General features: G+C 38.7%; 2 non-coding genes across 2 annotated transcripts; both read right to left on the bottom strand.

The window, feature by feature from the left end:
* Positions 1 to 10,771: 10,771 nt before the first annotated feature.
* TRNAG-UCC (transfer RNA glycine (anticodon UCC)) lies at positions 10,772 to 10,843 on the bottom strand. The gene has a single exon. It is a non-coding gene; the product is annotated as a tRNA-Gly (tRNA).
* Positions 10,844 to 14,110: 3,267 nt separating this feature from the next.
* TRNAG-UCC (transfer RNA glycine (anticodon UCC)) lies at positions 14,111 to 14,182 on the bottom strand. Its single transcript has one exon. It is a non-coding gene; the product is annotated as a tRNA-Gly (tRNA).
* Between the last annotated feature and the right edge of the window lie 4,877 nt (positions 14,183 to 19,059).

Below are 19,059 nucleotides of genomic sequence, written 5' to 3'. Positions count from 1 at the left end.
CAACTGCTTTGAAGGCAGCTATGCTCACCACTATAACACCATTGCTTGACTGAGTCTGCTAAAGCAAATATTTCCCAAGTACGTAAGTCAGGTCACATGTTCTAAAAATATGCAAGAGATGCCATGTTACACCATGGCTTGACTGAAATGATTGAAACAATATAAAAGGAGTACCTCAGACAGGGATGGAATCAAATGTAATTTTTATAGGAAGATATCATACATTTTACAAAGCTTTGAACATTGTTCATGAACTTTTGATCCGAGAACATGCTGGAAGTATGGTAGTAACATTTGGAAGTATGAAAAAACTGCATTGGCCGGGAATCGAACCCGGGTTAACTGCTTGGAAGGCAGCTATGCTCACCACTATACCACCAACGCTTGACTGAGTCTGCTAAAGCAAATATTTCCCAAGTACGTAAGTCAGGTTACATGTTCTAAAAATATGCACGAGATGCCATGTTACACCATGGCTTGACTGAAATGATTGAAACAATATAAAAGGAGTACCTCAGACAGGGATGGAATCAAAAGTAATTTTTATAGGAAGACATCATACATTTTACAAAGCTTTGAACATTGTTAATGAACTTTTGATCCGAGAACATGCTCAATAACATTTGGAAGTATGAAAAAACTGCGTTGGCCGGGAATCGAACCCGGGTCAACTGCTTTGAAGGCAGCTATGCTCACCACTATAACACCATTGCTTGACTGAGTCTGCTAAAGCAAATATTTCCCAAGTACGTAAGTCAGGTCACATGTTCTAAAAATATGCAAGAGATGCCATGTTACACCATGGCTTGACTGAAATGATTGAAACAATATTTAGGGAGTACCTCAGACAGGGATTGAATCAGAAGTATTTTTTATAGGAAGATATCATGAATTTTACAAAGCTTTGAACATTGTTCATGAACTTTTGATCCGAGAACATGCTGGAAGTATGGTAGTAGCATTTGGAAGAATGAAAAAACTGCGTTGGCCGGGAATCGAACCCGGGTCAACTGCTTTGAAGGCAGCTATGCTCACCACTATAACACCATTGCTTGACTGAATCTGCTAAAGCAAATATTTCCCAAGTACGTAAGTCAGGTCACATGTTCTAAAAATATGCAAGAGATGCCATGTTACACCATGGCTTGACTGAAATGATTGAAACAATATAAAAGGAGTACCTCAGACAGGGATGGAATCAAAAGTAATTTTTATAGGAAGATATCATACATTTTACAAAGCTTTGAACATTGTTCATGAACTTTTGATCCGAGAACATGCTGGAAGTATGGTAGTAACATTTGGAAGTATGAAAAAACTGCGTTGGCCGGGAATCGAACCCGGGTTAACTGCTTGGAAGCAGCTATGCTCACCACTATACCACCAACGCTTGACTGAGGGCAGTATTCAATGAGAAAAGTTCTCCGTGTTTTGTGGAGAACTTGTGCTTTTTTCGCCGTGGAGAGAGGTTTTTTTTCTCCAAAGGCGAGCCACCCTATTCAATGTGAAATATTCTCCGTCTTTCTTAGTGATTCTCGCCGTCTCTCTCCGTGAAGAAATTCTCCATCTTTTGATGGAGAGCAGGAATGTGAACTTTTAAACTAAAAGGGTGTTTTTTTTTAATTTTGGTGTCAAAAAATCAGGTTTTTTTTTCTGTGGAGGGCCATGTTATTTTTATTCATGTGCCTATAGCACATGAATATATATTTAATTTTTAAAAAAATATTTTTTTACATTTTTTTTTTCTTTTTTTTACACAGTGCAGCCAGCAGGGGGCCAGAGCGCTCGAGCCGCTCATTAGATATTCATATATTCACTGCACCCGAAGCACGTTCGGGTACAGTGAATACTGGGTCCCCCGCTGGCTATAGAGGGGGGCAGCCTGTGCTGCCTGGGTCCCAGGGGGGCCCCCTACCCTCACATATGTTCTGTGGCATCCAGGGAGACTTTAATCTCCCTGGATGCCACGTCCCTGTCAGCTCCCTGCTGCGGACGCTCGTCCGCTGCAGGGGTTAAGACTCGCCGCGAGTGGCGGCGAGTCTTATAAACATTGAATAGTGGCAGCAGGAGAGGCAACGAGCCCTCCGGAACACGGAGAGTGCACGGCGAGCAAAAAAAAATGCTCGCCGTGCACGGAGAATATTACCATTGAATACTGCCCAGAGTCTGCTAAAGCAAATATTTCCCAAGTACGTAAGTCATTTCACATGTTCTAAAAATATGCATGAGATGCCATGTTACACCATGGCTTGACTGAAATGATTGAAACAATATAAAAGGAGTACCTCAGACAGGGATGGAATCAAAAGTAATTTTTATAGGAAGATATCATACATTTTACAAAGCTTTGAACATTGTTAATGAACTTTTGATCCGAGAACATGCTCAATAACATTTGGAAGTATGAAAAAACTGCGTTGGCCGGGAATCGAACCCGGGTCAACTGCTTTGAAGGCAGCTATGCTCACCACTATAACACCATTGCTTGACTGAGTCTGCTAAAGCAAATATTTCCCAAGTACATAAGTCAGGTCACATGTTCTAAAAATATGCAAGAGATGCCATGTTACACCATGGCTTGACTGAAATGATTGAAACAATATAAAAGGAGTACCTCAGACAGGGATGGAATCAAATGTAATTTTTATAGGAAGATATCATACATTTTACAAAGCTTTGAACATTGTTCATGAACTTTTGATCCGAGAACATGCTGGAAGTATGGTAGTAACATTTGGAAGTATGAAAAAACTGCGTTGGCCGGGAATCGAACCCGGGTTAACTGCTTGGAAGGCAGCTATGCTCACCACTATACCACCAACGCTTGACTGAGTCTGCTAAAGCAAATATTTCCCAAGTACGTAAGTCAGGTTACATGTTCTAAAAATATGCACGAGATGCCATGTTACACCATGGCTTGACTGAAATGATTGAAACAATATAAAAGGAGTACCTCAGACAGGGATGGAATCAAAAGTAATTTTTATAGGAAGATATCATACATTTTACAAAGCTTTGAACATTGTTAATGAACTTTTGATCCGAGAACATGCTCAATAACATTTGGAAGTATGAAAAAACTGCGTTGGCCGGGAATCGAACCCGGGTCAACTGCTTTGAAGGCAGCTATGCTCACCACTATAACACCATTGCTTGACTGAGTCTGCTAAAGCAAATATTTCCCAAGTACGTAAGTCAGGTCACATGTTCTAAAAATATGCAAGAGATGCCATGTTACACCATGGCTTGACTGAAATGATTGAAACAATATTTAGGGAGTACCTCAGACAGGGATTGAATCAAAAGTATTTTTTATAGGAAGATATCATAAATTTTACAAAGCTTTGAACATTGTTCATGAACTTTTGATCTGAGAACATGCTCAATAACATTTGGAAGTATGAAAAATCTGCGTTGGCCGGGAATCGAACCCGGGTCAACTGCTTTGAAGGCAGCTATGCTCACCACTATAACACCATTGCTTGACTGAGTCTGCTAAAGCAAATATTTCCCAAGTACGTAAGTCAGGTTACATGTTCTAAAAATATGCACGAGATGCCATGTTACACCATGGCTTGACTGAAATGATTGAAACAATATAAAAGGAGTACCTCAGACAGGGATGGAATCAAAAGTAATTTTTATAGGAAGATATCATAGATTTTACAAAGCTTTGAACAATGTTCATGAACTTTTGATCCGAGAACATGCTGGAAGTATGGTAGTAACATTTGGAAGTATGAAAAAACTGCGTTGGCCAGGAATCGAAACCGGGTTAACTGCTTGGAAGGCAGCTATGCTCACCACTATACCACCAACGCTTGACTGAGTCTGCTAAAGCAAATATTTCCCAAGTACGTAAGTCAGGTTACATGTTCTAAAAATATGCACGAGATGCCATGTTACACCATGGCTTGACTGAAATGATTGAAACAATATAAAAGGAGTACCTCAGACAGGGATGGAATCAAAAGTAATTTTTATAGGAAGATATCATACATTTTACAAAGCTTTGAACATTGTTAATGAACTTTTGATCCGAGAACATGCTCAATAACATTTGGAAGTATGAAAAAACTGCGTTGGCCGGGAATCGAACCCGGGTCAACTGCTTTGAAGGCAGCTATGCTCACCACTATAACACCATTGCTTGACTGAGTCTGCTAAAGCAAATATTTCCCAAGTACGTAAGTCAGGTCACATGTTCTAAAAATATGCACGAGATGCCATGTTACACCATGGCTTGACTGAAATGATTGAAACAATATAAAAGGAGTACCTCAGACAGGGATGGAATCAAAAGTAATTTTTATAGGAAGATATCATACATTTTACAAAGCTTTGAACATTGTTCATGAACTTTTGATCCGAGAACATGCTGGAAGTATGGTAGTAACATTTGGAAGTATGAAAAAACTGCGTTGGCCAGGAATCGAACCCGGGTCAACTGCTTGGAAGGCAGCTATGCTCACCACTATACCACCAACGCTTGACTGAGTCTGCTAAAGCAAATATTTCCCAAGTACGTAAGTCAGGTTACATGTTCTAAAAATATGCACGAGATGCCATGTTACACCATGGCTTGACTGAAATGATTGAAACAATATAAAAGGAGTACCTCAGACAGGGATGGAATCAAAAGTAATTTTTATAGGAAGATATCATACATTTTACAAAACTTTGAACAATGTTCATGAACTTTTGATCCGAGAACATGCTGGAAGTATGGTAGTAACATTTGGAAGTATGAAAAAACTGCATTGGCCGGGAATCGAACCCGGGTCAACTGCTTGGAAGGCAGCTATGCTCACCACTATACCACCAACGCTTGACTGAGTCTTCTAAAGCAAATATTTCCCAAGTACGTAAGTCAGGTCACATGTTCTAAAAATATGCACGAGATGCCATGTTACACCATGGCTTGACTGAAATGATTGAAACAATATTTAGGGAGTACCTCAGACAGGGATGGAATCAAAAGTATTTTTTATAGGAAGATATCATGAATTTTACAAAGCTTTGAACATTGTTCATGAACTTTTGATCCGAGAACATGCTCAATAACATTTGGAAGTATGAAAAAACTGCGTTGGCCGGGAATCGAACCCGGGTCAACTGCTTGGAAGCAGCTATGCTCACCACTATACCACCAACGCTTGACTGAGTCTGCTAAAGCAAATATTTCCCAAGTACGTAAGTCATTTCACATGTTCTAAAAATATGCATGAGATGCCATGTTACACCATGGCTTGACTGAAATGATTGAAACAATATAAAAGGAGTACCTCAGACAGGGATGGAATCAAAAGTAATTTTTATAGGAAGATATCATACATTTTACAAAGCTTTGAACATTGTTCATGAACTTTTGATCCGAGAACATGCTCAATAACATTTGGAAGTATGAAAAAACTGCGTTGGCCGGGAATCGAACCCGGGTCAACTGCTTTGAAGGCAGCTATGCTCACCACTATAACACCATTGCTTGACTGAGTCTGATAAAACAAATATTTCCCAAGTACGTAAGTCAGGTCACATGTTCTAAAAATATGCAAGAGATGCCATGTTACACCATGGCTTGACTGAAATGATTGAAACAATATAAAAGGAGTACCTCAGACAGGGATGGAATCAAATGTAATTTTTATAGGAAGATATCATACATTTTACAAAGCTTTGAACATTGTTCATGAACTTTTGATCCGAGAACATGCTGGAAGTATGGTAGTAACATTTGGAAGTATGAAAAAACTGCGTTAGCCGGGAATCGAACCCGGGTCAACTGCTTGGAAGGCAGCTATGCTCACCACTATACCACCAACGCTTGACTGAGTCTGCTAAAGCAAATATTTCCCAAGTACGTAAGTCAGGTTACATGTTCTAAAAATATGACCGAGATGCCATGTTACACCATGGCTTGACTGAAATGATTGAAACAATATAAAAGGAGTACCTCAGACAGGGATGGAATCAAAAGTAATTTTTATAGGAAGATATCATACATTTTACAAAGCTTTGAACATTGTTAATGAACTTTTGATCCGAGAACATGCTCAATAACATTTGGAAGTATGAAAAAACTGCGTTGGCCGGGAATCGAACCCGGGTCAACTGCTTTGAAGGCAGCTATGCTCACCACTATAACACCATTGCTTGACTGAATCTGCTAAAGCAAATATTTCCCAAGTACGTAAGTCAGGTCACATGTTCTAAAAATATGCAAGAGATGCCATGTTACACCATGGCTTGACTGAAATGATTGAAACAATATAAAAGGAGTACCTCAGACAGGGATGGAATCAAAAGTAATTTTTATAGGAAGATATCATACATTTTACAAAGCTTTGAACATTGTTCATGAACTTTTGATCCGAGAACATGCTGGAAGTATGGTAGTAACATTTGGAAGTATGAAAAAACTGCAATGGCCGGGAATCGAACCCGGGTCAACTACTTGGAAGCAGCTATGCTCACCACTATACCACCAACGCTTGACTGAGTCTGCTAAAGCAAATATTTCCCAAGTACGTAAGTCATTTCACATGTTCTAAAAATATGCATGAGATGCCATGTTACACCATGGCTTGACTGAAATGATTGAAACAATATAAAAGGAGTACCTCAGACAGGGATGGAATCAAAAGTAATTTTTATAGGAAGATATCATACATTTTACAAAGCTTTGAACATTGTTAATGAACTTTTGATCCGAGAACATGCTCAATAACATTTGGAAGTATGAAAAAACTGCGTTGGCCGGGAAGCGAACCCGGGTCAACTGCTTTGAAGGCAGCTATGCTCACCACTATAACACCATTGCTTGACTGAATCTGCTAAAGCAAATATTTCCCAAGTACGTAAGTCAGGTCACATGTTCTAAAAATATGCAAGAGATGCCATGTTACACCATGGCTTGACTGAAATGATTGAAACAATATAAAAGGAGTACCTCAGACAGGGATGGAATCAAAAGTAATTTTTATAGGAAGATATCATACATTTTACAAAGCTTTGAACATTGTTCATGAACTTTTGATCCGAGAACATGCTGGAAGTATGGTAGTAACATTTGGAAGTATGAAAAAACTGCGTTGGCCGGGAATCGAACCCGGGTCAACTACTTGGAAGCAGCTATGCTCACCACTATACCACCAACGCTTGACTGAGTCTGCTAAAGCAAATATTTCCCAAGTACGTAAGTCATTTCACATGTTCTAAAAATATGCATGAGATGCCATGTTACACCATGGCTTGACTGAAATGATTGAAACAATATAAAAGGAGTACCTCAGACAGGGATGGAATCAAAAGTAATTTTTATAGGAAGATATCATACATTTTACAAAGCTTTGAACATTGTTAATGAACTTTTGATCCGAGAACATGCTCAATAACATTTGGAAGTATGAAAAAACTGCTTTGGCCGGGAAGCGAACCCGGGTCAACTGCTTTGAAGGCAGCTATGCTCACCACTATAACACCATTGCTTGACTGAATCTGCTAAAGCAAATATTTCCCAAGTACGTAAGTCAGGTCACATGTTCTAAAAATATGCAAGAGATGCCATGTTACACCATGGCTTGACTGAAATGATTGAAACAATATAAAAGGAGTACCTCAGACAGGGATGGAATCAAAAGTAATTTTTATAGGAAGATATCATACATTTTACAAAGCTTTGAACATTGTTCATGAACTTTTGATCCGAGAACATGCTGGAAGTATGGTAGTAACATTTGGAAGTATGAAAAAACTGCGTTGGCCGGGAATCGAACCCGGGTCAACTGCTTGGAAGCAGCTATGCTCACCACTATACCACCAACGCTTGACTGAGTCTGCTAAAGCAAATATTTCCCAAGTACGTAAGTCATTTCACATGTTCTAAAAATATGCATGAGATGCCATGTTACACCATGGCTTGACTGAAATGATTGAAACAATATAAAAGGAGTACCTCAGACAGGGATGGAATCAAAAGTAATTTTTATAGGAAGATATCATACATTTTACAAAGCTTTGAACATTGTTAATGAACTTTTGATCCGAGAACATGCTCAATAACATTTGGAAGTATGAAAAAACTGCGTTGGCCGGGAATCGAACCCGGGTCAACTGCTTTGAAGGCAGCTATGCCTACCACTATAACACCATTGCATGACTGAGTCTGCTAAAGCAAATATTTCCCAAGTACGTAAGTCAGGTCACATGTTCTAAAAATATGCAAGAGATGCCATGTTACACCATGGCTTGACTGAAATGATTGAAACAATATAAAAGGAGTACCTCAGACAGGGATGGAATCAAATGTAATTTTTATAGGAAGATATCATACATTTTACAAAGCTTTGAACATTGTTCATGAACTTTTGATCCGAGAACATGCTGGAAGTATGGTAGTAACATTTGGAAGTATGAAAAAACTGCGTTGGCCAGGAATCGAAACCGGGTTAACTGCTTGGAAGGCAGCTATGCTCACCACTATACCACCAACGCTTGACTGAGTCTGCTAAAGCAAATATTTCCCAAGTACGTAAGTCAGGTTACATGTTCTAAAAATATGCACGAGATGCCATGTTACACCATGGCTTGACTGAAATGATTGAAACAATATAAAAGGAGTACCTCAGACAGGGATGGAATCAAAAGTAATTTTTATAGGAAGATATCATAGATTTTACAAAGCTTTGAACATTGTTAATGAACTTTTGATCCGAGAACATGCTCAATAACATTTGGAAGTATGAAAAAACTGCGTTGGCCGGGAATCGAACCCGGGTCAACTGCTTTGAAGGCAGCTATGCTCACCACTATAACACCATTGCTTGACTGAATCTGCTAAAGCAAATATTTCCCAAGTACGTAAGTCAGGTCACATGTTCTAAAAATATGCAAGAGATGCCATGTTACACCATGGCTTGACTGAAATGATTGAAACAATATAAAAGGAGTACCTCAGACAGGGATGGAATCAAAAGTAATTTTTATAGGAAGATATCATACATTTTACAAAGCTTTGAACATTGTTCATGAACTTTTGATCCGAGAACATGCTGGAAGTATGGTAGTAACATTTGGAAGTATGAAAAAACTGCGTTGGCCGGGAATCAAACCCGGGTCAACTACTTGGAAGCAGCTATGCTCACCACTATACCACCAACGCTTGACTGAGTCTGCTAAAGCAAATATTTCCCAAGTACGTAAGTCATTTCACATGTTCTAAAAATATGCATGAGATGCCATGTTACACCATGGCTTGACTGAAATGATTGAAACAATATAAAAGGAGTACCTCAGACAAGGATGGAATCAAAAGTAATTTTTATAGGAAGATATCATACATTTTACAAAGCTTTGAACATTGTTAATGAACTTTTGATCCGAGAACATGCTCAATAACATTTGGAAGTATGAAAAAACTGCGTTGGCCGGGAAGCGAACCCGGGTCAACTGCTTTGAAGGCAGCCATGCTCACCACTATAACACCATTGCTTGACTGAATCTGCTAAAGCAAATATTTCCCAAGTACGTAAGTCAGGTCACATGTTCTAAAAATATGCAAGAGATGCCATGTTACACCATGGCTTGACTGAAATGATTGAAACAATATAAAAGGAGTACCTCAGACAGGGATGGAATCAAATGTAATTTTTATAGGAAGATATCATACATTTTACAAAGCTTTGAACATTGTTCATGAACTTTTGATCCGAGAACATGCTGGAAGTATGGTAGTAACATTTGGAAGTATGAAAAAACTGCGTTGGCCGGGAATCGAACCCGGGTCAACTGCTTTGAAGGCAGCTATGCTCACCACTATAACACCATTGCTTGACTGAGTCTGCTAAAGCAAATATTTCCCAAGTACGTAAGTCAGGTCACATGTTCTAAAAATATGCACGAGATGCCATGTTAAACCATGGCTTGACTGAAATGATTGAAACAATATTTAGGGAGTACATCAGACAGGGATGGAATCAAAAGTATTTTTTATAGGAAGATATCATGAATTTTACAAAGCTTTGAACATTGTTCATGAACTTTTGATCCGAGAACATGCTGGAAGTATGGTAGTAACATTTGGAAGAATGAAAAAATTGCGTTGGCCGGGAATCGAACCCGGGTCAACTGCTTGGAAGCAGCTATGCTCACCACTATACCACCAACGCTTGACTGAGTCTGCTAAAGCAAATATTTCCCAAGTATGTAAGTCAGGTCACATGTTCTAAAAATATGCACGAGATGCCATGTTACACCATGGCTTGACTGAAATGATTGAAACAATATTTAGGGAGTACCTCAGACAGGGATTGAATCAAAAGTATTTTTTATAGGAAGATATCATGAATTTTACAAAGCTTTGAACATTGTTCATGAACTTTTGATCCAAGAACATGCTGGAAGTATGGTAGTAACATTTGGAAGAATGAAAAAACTGCGTTGGCCGGGAATCGAACCCGGGTCAACTGCTTGGAAGCAGCTATGCTCACCAGTATACCACCAACGCTTGACTGAGTCTGCTAAAGCAAATATTTCCCAAGTACGTAAGTCAGGTCACATGTTCTAAAAATATGCACGAGATGCCATGTTACACCATGGCTTGACTGAAATGATTGAAACAATATTTAGGGAGTACCTCAGACAGGGATTGAATCAAAAGTAATTTTTATAGGAAGATATCATACATTTTACAAAGCTTTGAACATTGTTCATAAACTTTTGATCCGAGAACATGCTGGAAGTATGGTAGTAACATTTGGAAGTATGAAAAAACTGCGTTGGCCGGGAATCGAACCCGGGTCAACTGCTTGGAAGGCAGCTATGCTCACCACTATACCACCAACGCTTGACTGAGTCTGCTAAAGCAAATATTTCCCAAGTACGTAAGTCAGGTTACATGTTCTAAAAATATGCACGAGATGCCATGTTACACCATGGCTTGACTGAAATGATTGAAACAATATAAAAGGAGTACCTCAGACAGGGATGGAATCAAAAGTAATTTTTATAGGAAGATATCATACATTTTACAAAGCTTTGAACATTGTTAATGAACTTTTGATCCGAGAACATGCTCAATAACATTTGGAAGTATGAAAAAACTGCGTTGGCCGGGAATCGAACCCGGGTCAACTGCTTTGAAGGCAGCTATGCTCACCACTATAACACCATTGCTTGACTGAGTCTGCTAAAGCAAATATTTCCCAAGTACGTAAGTCAGGTCACATGTTCTAAAAATATGCAAGAGATGCCATGTTACACCATGGCTTGACTGAAATGATTGAAACAATATTTAGGGAGTACCTCAGACAGGGATTGAATCAGAAGTATTTTTTATAGGAAGATATCATGAATTTTACAAAGCTTTGAACATTGTTCATGAACTTTTGATCCGAGAACATGCTGGAAGTATGGTAGTAGCATTTGGAAGAATGAAAAAACTGCGTTGGCCGGGAATCGAACCCGGGTCAACTGCTTTGAAGGCAGCTATGCTCACCACTATAACACCATTGCTTGACTGAATCTGCTAAAGCAAATATTTCCCAAGTACGTAAGTCAGGTCACATGTTCTAAAAATATGCAAGAGATGCCATGTTACACCATGGCTTGACTGAAATGATTGAAACAATATAAAAGGAGTACCTCAGACAGGGATGGAATCAAAAGTAATTTTTATAGGAAGATATCATACATTTTACAAAGCTTTGAACATTGTTCATGAACTTTTGATCCGAGAACATGCTGGAAGTATGGTAGTAACATTTGGAAGTATGAAAAAACTGCGTTGGCCGGGAATCGAACCCGGGTTAACTGCTTGGAAGCAGCTATGCTCACCACTATACCACCAACGCTTGACTGAGTCTGCTAAAGCAAATATTTCCCAAGTACGTAAGTCATTTCACATGTTCTAAAAATATGCATGAGATGCCATGTTACACCATGGCTTGACTGAAATGATTGAAACAATATAAAAGGAGTACCTCAGACAGGGATGGAATCAAAAGTAATTTTTATAGGAAGATATCATACATTTTACAAAGCTTTGAACATTGTTAATGAACTTTTGATCCGAGAACATGCTCAATAACATTTGGAAGTATGAAAAAACTGCGTTGGCCGGGAATCGAACCCGGGTCAACTGCTTTGAAGGCAGCTTTGCTCACCACTATAACACCATTGCTTGACTGAGTCTGCTAAAGCAAATATTTCCCAAGTACGTAAGTCAGGTCACATGTTCTAAAAATATGCAAGAGATGCCATGTTACACCATGGCTTGACTGAAATGATTGAAACAATATAAAAGGAGTACCTCAGACAGGGATGGAATCAAATGTAATTTTTATAGGAAGATATCATACATTTTACAAAGCTTTGAACATTGTTCATGAACTTTTGATCCGAGAACATGCTGGAAGTATGGTAGTAACATTTGGAAGTATGAAAAAACTGCGTTGGCCGGGAATCGAACCCGGGTTAACTGCTTGGAAGGCAGCTATGCTCACCACTATACCACCAACGCTTGACTGAGTCTGCTAAAGCAAATATTTCCCAAGTACGTAAGTCAGGTTACATGTTCTAAAAATATGCACGAGATGCCATGTTACACCATGGCTTGACTGAAATGATTGAAACAATATAAAAGGAGTACCTCAGACAGGGATGGAATCAAAAGTAATTTTTATAGGAAGATATCATACATTTTACAAAGCTTTGAACATTGTTAATGAACTTTTGATCCGAGAACATGCTCAATAACATTTGGAAGTATGAAAAAACTGCGTTGGCCGGGAATCGAACCCGGGTCAACTGCTTTGAAGGCAGCTATGCTCACCACTATAACACCATTGCTTGACTGAGTCTGCTAAAGCAAATATTTCCCAAGTACGTAAGTCAGGTCACATGTTCTAAAAATATGCAAGAGATGCCATGTTACACCATGGCTTGACTGAAATGATTGAAACAATATTTAGGGAGTACCTCAGACAGGGATTGAATCAAAAGTATTTTTTATAGGAAGATATCATAAATTTTACAAAGCTTTGAACATTGTTCATGAACTTTTGATCTGAGAACATGCTCAATAACATTTGGAAGTATGAAAAATCTGCGTTGGCCGGGAATCGAACCCGGGTCAACTGCTTTGAAGGCAGCTATGCTCACCACTATAACACCATTGCTTGACTGAGTCTGCTAAAGCAAATATTTCCCAAGTACGTAAGTCAGGTTACATGTTCTAAAAATATGCACGAGATGCCATGTTACACCATGGCTTGACTAAAATGATTGAAACAATATAAAAGGAGTACCTCAGACAGGGATGGAATCAAAAGTAATTTTTATAGGAAGATATCATAGATTTTACAAAGCTTTGAACAATGTTCATGAACTTTTGATCCGAGAACATGCTGGAAGTATGGTAGTAACATTTGGAAGTATGAAAAAACTGCGTTGGCCAGGAATCGAAACCGGGTTAACTGCTTGGAAGGCAGCTATGCTCACCACTATACCACCAACGCTTGACTGAGTCTGCTAAAGCAAATATTTCCCAAGTACGTAAGTCAGGTTACATGTTCTAAAAATATGCACGAGATGCCATGTTACACCATGGCTTGACTGAAATGATTGAAACAATATAAAAGGAGTACCTCAGACAGGGATGGAATCAAAAGTAATTTTTATAGGAAGATATCATACATTTTACAAAGCTTTGAACATTGTTAATGAACTTTTGATCCGAGAACATGCTCAATAACATTTGGAAGTATGAAAAAACTGCGTTGGCCGGGAATCGAACCCGGGTCAACTGCTTTGAAGGCAGCTATGCTCACCACTATAACACCATTGCTTGACTGAGTCTGCTAAAGCAAATATTTCCCAAGTACGTAAGTCAGGTCACATGTTCTAAAAATATGCACGAGATGCCATGTTACACCATGGCTTGACTGAAATGATTGAAACAATATAAAAGGAGTACCTCAGACAGGGATGGAATCAAAAGTAATTTTTATAGGAAGATATCATACATTTTACAAAGCTTTGAACATTGTTCATGAACTTTTGATCCGAGAACATGCTGGAAGTATGGTAGTAACATTTGGAAGTATGAAAAAACTGCGTTGGCCGGGAATCGAACCCGGGTCAACTGCTTGGAAGGCAGCTATGCTCACCACTATACCACCAACGCTTGACTGAGTCTTCTAAAGCAAATATTTCCCAAGTACGTAAGTCAGGTCACATGTTCTAAAAATATGCACGAGATGCCATGTTACACCATGGCTTGACTGAAATGATTGAAACAATATTTAGGGAGTACCTCAGACAGGGATAGAATCAAAAGTATTTTTTATAGGAAGATATCATGAATTTTACAAAGCTTTGAACATTGTTCATGAACTTTTGATCCGAGAACATGCTCAATAACATTTGGAAGTATGAAAAAACTGCGTTGGCCGGGAATCGAACCCGGGTCAACTGCTTGGAAGCAGCTATGCTCACCACTATACCACCAACGCTTGACTGAGTCTGCTAAAGCAAATATTTCCCAAGTACGTAAGTCATTTCACATGTTCTAAAAATATGCATGAGATGCCATGTTACACCATGGCTTGACTGAAATGATTGAAACAATATAAAAGGAGTACCTCAGACAGGGATGGAATCAAAAGTAATTTTTATAGGAAGATATCATACATTTTACAAAGCTTTGAACATTGTTCATGAACTTTTGATCCGAGAACATGCTCAATAACATTTGGAAGTATGAAAAAACTGCGTTGGCCGGGAATCGAACCCGGGTCAACTGCTTTGAAGGCAGCTATGCTCACCACTATAACACCATTGCTTGACTGAGTCTGATAAAACAAATATTTCCCAAGTACGTAAGTCAGGTCACATGTTCTAAAAATATGCAAGAGATGCCATGTTACACCATGGCTTGACTGAAATGATTGAAACAATATAAAAGGAGTACCTCAGACAGGGATGGAATCAAATGTAATTTTTATAGGAAGATATCATACATTTTACAAAGCTTTGAACATTGTTCATGAACTTTTGATCCGAGAACATGCTGGAAGTATGGTAGTAACATTTGGAAGTATGAAAAAACTGCGTTAGCCGGGAATCGAACCCGGGTCAACTGCTTGGAAGGCAGCTATGCTCACCACTATACCACCAACGCTTGACTGAGTCTGCTAAAGCAAATATTTCCCAAGTACGTAAGTCAGGTTACATGTTCTAAAAATATGACCGAGATGCCATGTTACACCATGGCTTGACTGAAATGATTGAAACAATATAAAAGGAGTACCTCAGACAGGGATGGAATCAAAAGTAATTTTTATAGGAAGATATCATACATTTTACAAAGCTTTGAACATTGTTAATGAACTTTTGATCCGAGAACATGCTCAATAACATTTGGAAGTATGAAAAAACTGCGTTGGCCGGGAATCGAACCCGGGTCAACTGCTTTGAAGGCAGCTATGCTCACCACTATAACACCATTGCTTGACTGAATCTGCTAAAGCAAATATTTCCCAAGTACGTAAGTCAGGTCACATGTTCTAAAAATATGCAAGAGATGCCATGTTACACCATGGCTTGACTGAAATGATTGAAACAATATAAAAGGAGTACCTCAGACAGGGATGGAATCAAAAGTAATTTTTATAGGAAGATATCATACATTTTACAAAGCTTTGAACATTGTTCATGAACTTTTGATCCGAGAACATGCTGGAAGTATGGTAGTAACATTTGGAAGTATGAAAAAACTGCGTTGGCCGGGAATCGAACCCGGGTCAACTACTTGGAAGCAGCTATGCTCACCACTATACCACCAACGCTTGACTGAGTCTGCTAAAGCAAATATTTCCCAAGTACGTAAGTCATTTCACATGTTCTAAAAATATGCATGAGATGCCATGTTACACCATGGCTTGACTGAAATGATTGAAACAATATAAAAGGAGTACCTCAGACAGGGATGGAATCAAAAGTAATTTTTATAGGAAGATATCATACATTTTACAAAGCTTTGAACATTGTTAATGAACTTTTGATCCGAGAACATGCTCAATAACATTTGGAAGTATGAAAAAACTGCGTTGGCCGGGAAGCGAACCCGGGTCAACTGCTTTGAAGGCAGCTATGCTCACCACTATAACACCATTGCTTGACTGAATCTGCTAAAGCAAATATTTCCCAAGTACGTAAGTCAGGTCACATGTTCTAAAAATATGCAAGAGATGCCATGTTACACCATGGCTTGACTGAAATGATTGAAACAATATAAAAGGAGTACCTCAGACAGGGATGGAATCAAAAGTAATTTTTATAGGAAGATATCATACATTTTACAAAGCTTTGAACATTGTTCATGAACTTTTGATCCGAGAACATGCTGGAAGTATGGTAGTAACATTTGGAAGTATGAAAAAACTGCGTTGGCCGGGAATCGAACCCGGGTCAACTGCTTGGAAGCAGCTATGCTCACCACTATACCACCAACGCTTGACTGAGTCTGCTAAAGCAAATATTTCCCAAGTACGTAAGTCATTTCACATGTTCTAAAAATATGCATGAGATGCCATGTTACACCATGGCTTGACTGAAATGATTGAAACAATATAAAAGGAGTACCTCAGACAGGGATGGAATCAAAAGTAATTTTTATAGGAAGATATCATACATTTTACAAAGCTTTGAACATTGTTAATGAACTTTTGATCCGAGAACATGCTCAATAACATTTGGAAGTATGAAAAAACTGCGTTGGCCGGGAATCGAACCCGGGTCAACTGCTTTGAAGGCAGCTATGCCTACCACTATAACACCATTGCTTGACTGAGTCTGCTAAAGCAAATATTTCCCAAGTACGTAAGTCAGGTCACATGTTCTAAAAATATGCAAGAGATGCCATGTTACACCATGGCTTGACTGAAATGATTGAAACAATATAAAAGGAGTACCTCAGACAGGGATGGAATCAAATGTAATTTTTATAGGAAGATATCATACATTTTACAAAGCTTTGAACATTGTTCATGAACTTTTGATCCGAGAACATGCTGGAAGTATGGTAGTAACATTTGGAAGTATGAAAAAACTGCGTTGGCCAGGAATCGAAACCGGGTTAACTGCTTGGAAGGCAGCTATGCTCACCACTATACCACCAACGCTTGACTGAGTCTGCTAAAGCAAATATTTCCCAAGTACGTAAGTCAGGTTACATGTTCTAAAAATATGCACGAGATGCCATGTTACACCATGGCTTGACTGAAATGATTGAAACAATATAAAAGGAGTACCTCAGACAGGGATGGAATCAAAAGTAATTTTTATAGGAAGATATCATAGATTTTACAAAGCTTTGAACATTGTTAATGAACTTTTGATCCGAGAACATGCTCAATAACATTTGGAAGTATGAAAAAACTGCGTTGGCCGGGAATCGAACCCGGGTCAACTGCTTTGAAGGCAGCTATGCTCACCACTATAACACCATTGCTTGACTGAATCTGCTAAAGCAAATATTTCCCAAGTACGTAAGTCAGGTCACATGTTCTAAAAATATGCAAGAGATGCCATGTTACACCATGGCTTGACTGAAATGATTGAAACAATATAAAAGGAGTACCTCAGACAGGGATGGAATCAAAAGTAATTTTTATAGGAAGATATCATACATTTTACAAAGCTTTGAACATTGTTCATGAACTTTTGATCCGAGAACATGCTGGAAGTATGGTAGTAACATTTGGAAGTATGAAAAAACTGCGTTGGCCGGGAATCAAACCCGGGTCAACTACTTGGAAGCAGCTATGCTCACCACTATACCACCAACGCTTGACTGAGTCTGCTAAAGCAAATATTTCTCAAGTACGTAAGTCATTTCACATGTTCTAAAAATATGCATGAGATGCCATGTTACACCATGGCTTGACTGAAATGATTGAAACAATATAAAAGGAGTACCTCAGACAGTGATGGAATCAAAAGTAATTTTTATAGGAAGATATCATACATTTTACAAAGCTTTGAACATTGTTAATGAACTTTTGATCCGAGAACATGCTCAATAACATTTGGAAGTATGAAAAAACTGCGTTGGCCGGGAAGCGAACCCGGGTCAACTGCTTTGAAGGCAGCCATGCTCACCACTATAACACCATTGCTTGACTGAATCTGCTAAAGCAAATATTTCCCAAGTACGTAAGTCAGGTCACATGTTCTAAAAATATGCAAGAGATGCCATGTTACACCATGGCTTGACTGAAATGATTGAAACAATATAAAAGGAGTACCTCAGACAGGGATGGAATCAAAAGTAATTTTTATAGGAAGATATCATACATTTTACAAAGCTTTGAACATTGTTCATGAACTTTTGATCCGAGAACATGCTGGAAGTATGGTAGTAACATTTGGAAGTATGAAAAAACTGCGTTGGCCGGGAATCGAACCCGGGTCAACTGCTTGGAAGCAGCTATGCTCACCACTATACCACCAACGCTTGACTGAGTCTACTAAAGCAAATATTTCCCAAGTACGTAAGTCATTTCACATGTTCTAAAAATATGCATGAGATGCCATGTTACACCATGGCTTGACTGAAATGATTGAAACAATATAAAAGGAGTACCTCAGACAGGGATGGAATCAAAAGTAATTTTTATAGGAAGATATCATACATTTTACAAAGCTTTGAACATTGTTAATGAACTTTTGATCCGAGAACATGCTCAATAACATTTGGAAGTATGAAAAAACTGCGTTGGCCGGGAATCGAACCCGGGTCAACTGCTTTGAAGGCAGCTATGCTCACCACTATAACACCATTGCTTGACTGAGTCTGCTAAAGCAAATATTTCCCAAGTACGTAAGTCAGGTCACATGTTCTAAAAATATGCAAGAGATGCCATGTTACACCATGGCTTGACTGAAATGATTGAAACAATATAAAAGGAGTACCTCAGACAGGGATGGAATCAAATGTAATTTTTATAGGAAGATATCATACATTTTACAAAGCTTTGAACATTGTTCATGAACTTTTGA

Source organism: Crinia signifera, chromosome 3, assembly GCF_055691185.1.
Source record: "Crinia signifera chromosome 3, ASM5569118v1, whole genome shotgun sequence".
NCBI classification, from domain to species: Eukaryota; Metazoa; Chordata; class Amphibia; order Anura; family Myobatrachidae; genus Crinia; species Crinia signifera.
This window is presented reverse-complemented; position numbering and strand designations above follow the sequence as displayed.